Source organism: Octopus bimaculoides, chromosome 26 (assembly GCF_001194135.2).
Source record: "Octopus bimaculoides isolate UCB-OBI-ISO-001 chromosome 26, ASM119413v2, whole genome shotgun sequence".
Taxonomy (NCBI): Eukaryota; Metazoa; Mollusca; class Cephalopoda; order Octopoda; family Octopodidae; genus Octopus; species Octopus bimaculoides.
The window spans coordinates 7,068,312-7,072,187 of NC_069006.1; the positions used below are offsets into that span (position 1 = coordinate 7,068,312).

At 31.7% G+C, this 3,876-nt stretch overlaps 1 protein-coding gene across 2 annotated transcripts in view; it reads right to left on the reverse strand.

Moving 5' to 3' along the window:
* The window catches only part of LOC106879712 (uncharacterized), a 50,604-nt gene extending 47,100 nt beyond the window's left edge, over positions 1-3,504 (reverse strand). The window contains exon 1 of one of the 2 annotated variants that reach the window (XM_014929392.2): positions 3,411-3,504. The gene's annotated coding sequence lies outside the window, so the exon portion shown is untranslated. Of the gene's footprint in view, positions 1-2,460; positions 2,598-3,410 lie in introns of those variants that run through there. The other variant, XM_014929390.2, reaches the window with a different exon arrangement.
* Positions 3,505-3,876: the final 372 nt, after the last annotated feature.

The following is a 3,876-nucleotide window of genomic DNA, read 5'->3' on the forward strand; positions in this document are numbered from 1 at the left end:
CTTAATTTTCAATAAAAATAAATAAATAAAAGCCAACTAGTGTGTGGTCGTTGACCTGTTAAAAGTAGCAGTAGAATTCCTTTCAGATTTACACCGTTCCAGTCTTGAAAAAAGACTGGGGGGGGGGGGAAATTGGGGGGAAGGTAGGCTTATGTAGTCCTAAATACACATATAACATATATAGTGTTTGAATAACTACGACAGGATGGCCATCAGTGGAAGGTCGGTTTTGGGTAAAGCTGACCCTTAATATCCTAGGTCTGCAGTAAATAAAGATTGGTTATCCTATAAATAGCAGAATTAATCTCAAGATTTACATCCATGACATCTCGAAGGAAAAAAAAACTGGGATACATTTTCAGAAAGGTTAGTGTAGTCCTAGATATACTGTTTATCATAAAACGGGGGTGGCCACAAGTGGAAGGTTGGTTTGGTTAAGCTGACCCTCAAAATATCGAAAGTCTGCAGTAAATATTGAGACCCGAAAATATTTCTAAAAGACGCCGAGGAATCCTTAAAGTGATAACGGTTGAATACGTCAACAAGTTTATTTCACGACTTAATAAAGTGGAACGGACGGAACCAGTCTGAGTTTCTACCTGTTAGAATTAGCAGCTAAATTACCCTCAACCGAACATTGTAGTTGTGGATGACCGTGGTTGGAACTCCTCGCTGACGGGACCAAGGGCTAAAACAGTAACAATACTTTTAGCTGATACAATTAAAGCGACAATCATTTAATTATTTTGAATAATCAACACGGTCCCATGGACATAACGAGAGAGATATATAAGGATATAAATACCTTAAATGACTGAACAGTAATTAAATATGGCCTGGACCACAACAACATCCGAGAAGGTAATTAAGAGATGATTAATAATAATAAAAATAGTAATAACTATGGTTTATAAAGATTAATTAATTAATGATCAAGCTGAAGGGGGGAATGTGTTTAAAAGGATGGATGGATAAAGTATTGGGGGCGTTCATACCTTTTCTCTCTCATAAGTGCATCTAGAACGTAAAGAGAAAACGGCTCCAACGGACAGCAAGGTCGCGAGTTCGAAACCACCTGGAGACGGCGCAATCCCTTCCCGCCGGCCCAAGATGGAATAATAATTATAATACCTTTTAATTAGGTACAAACCTCCTATGGTAATAAATATCACAAAAGTCGATGTAATAATCAACCACAAATATATAACAGGTATTCGTTTTAGAAATTACAGGAGATGGAGGGGACCGAGGGTGGAAGAGAGAGAAGACAAGGGATTCGAACCTTGGAACAGGTAGTGAGGTATCAAAATTACAATAGTAATAATAATAACAGAAATAATAATAAGGGTCAGCTCGTTGCTCTTTTTGTGTCAACTCCCAACCATTTCTGATAAGCTATAAACAAGACGGGAAACTGAGAAGCTAGGACAATCATACTTTTTTTCTTTTCTTCATTTTAGACCCCTTCGTCTATCATAAAGATGTCCGTAAAACTATAATAACAAAAATTATTATCATTATTATTATTATTTTATATATATATATATATATATATATATATAACTAAAGGTCGTCTTCTAAAAACAAAAAATGTATACAAGTGGTAACCAAAAACGATTTGTCCGTCCGATTCAGGTTGGCGAAAAGCAGTATTTCTTTCCCCCCTAACGCCTCTGGAGCCCCCGACATAAAAATGTTGAGGGGAGGGGACTTGAAACAATCTGGCGGGAAATATCATTAATAACAACAACAACAACACTAATGACATTATTATTATTATTATTAAATTATCAATAAATATAATATTCTATAAATAAATAAATGAAATATAAGATTTAAAAGTTAAGGTATGTATAATATAAATGCATTAAATTATACATATATGTACATGTGTATATAGGTGTATACATACATGCATACTTACAGATATTACATGCATACAGAAATATATACTGTAAAGATGCATACATGTATACACATGCATACATAAATGTGTGCATATATATAAATAATATATATATATATACAGTGTATATATAATGTATATATACACAGGAATTAAACACGCAAGTGAGATAATGCTGAGCTGTGTTATTTTTTTGTTTGGGATACAACAGTATATATATATATATATATATATATATATATATATATATATATATATATATAGCTCCACATATATATTTATATATACACATACATACATATATATATATATATATATATATATATTCAAGTCAAAAATTTCAAACAATGCTACATGGTAAAGGGGAAAGGACAGCATGTAGGTAATAATAATAATAATAATAATCATTCAAATAACATACAATAAAGCATTCATATTGAAATGTAGGTATAAAACAGAAATTAAACATCCAATCTACCTATATACATACATGGCAGAGATATATATATTATTATTATTATTATTATATATATATGTAATGTCTGTATACATACACACATGAGGAGGGCAAGTAGCTCAGTCGACACAGTGTAGAGAGAGAAAGAGAGAATGATGGTGATGATGATCACACTGGCTAGCTAGCTAGCTGCTCATGGCGGTAGTAAAATAACAGTAGAAGTATTATAAACGGCGGCGGTGAGAGAGGAAGGAAGGAAGGGAAAGATAACGAGAGAGAGAGAGAGTGAGACATGGTGGGGGGAAAATATTAGTGTGGTTGAAGCAGAACACACACGCTCAAAAAGAGAAAAGAGAGCTGGCCTAGTAAGGATAATATAGTAGTTAGTCGAGGGACAAGTTTAGTCGCCATTTCTCCTCACTACTAGACAACAGAGAGAGAGAGAGCCAGGAAATAAATACATAAACAGAAGAATTCATGTTAATATTTTGCTGTTGTTTCTCATATTTACGAAAATCGTGCAAGTAATATAAAAAAAACAGTTGGTTATCAAAACAATAAAGAAAAACTAGACCTTTTTTATATATGTATATATATATTTTTGTGAATGTAGCAACCGATTTAAATTTAAACAACGGACAATAAATAACACATTTATAGATTCCTACATGTTAAGAAATACTTTTGCAATCGTTGAAAGACAAAACAATACATTCTAAAATTACATTATTATGCATGAAAAAACAATTTTAAACAGAATCCCACATGTTACAAAATGGATACTTTTACTGCTGTTTCGACAAATAAAATATAAAAGCAAAAATAAGGGGAAACTTGTACAATACATTAAAATATATTATTGCTATTATCAGCTCCCGCCCTCATGAAAACAATACATGAAAAATTTTGCAACTGAAATTCCCACATGTGGCAAGATTATAATTTAAGTATTGTCTAAACAAAATATATAAAGCATACTACAAAATTCCAAATAACTGTACAAAATGTATTAACTATTGCTTATACGCATAATGCAATGCAAATTACCTCATATAATACACATGTAATATCAGCGACCATGAGCAAGGAAAGACAGCCATGCATACACTCCTACATGTGGCAACAATATTTCGCAATGACTAACATCAGATTTTTTTTTAATGAATTTAATTCTAAAAATTAAAAAAAAATTAATGTTCCCTAATTATTATTATTAAATAATCATATATTTATTTGTTTTATGTGAAGATAAACGGGCAAATAAAATAAAATTTAAAAAAAAAAAAAAAAGTTTGTTCGAGCCGAATTTTTTGAGTGTGTTGCGTAAAATACGAAGTTAGCCACACTAGCGTCAACAGGCAGCTTGGACTAATTTTAAAAACCAAGCACAAAGTACACGACACGACCCATTTATAAACACACACACACACACACACACATATATATATATATACATATCTTGTAGTATATGTCTGTGTGTATATATATATATATATATATATATATATATATA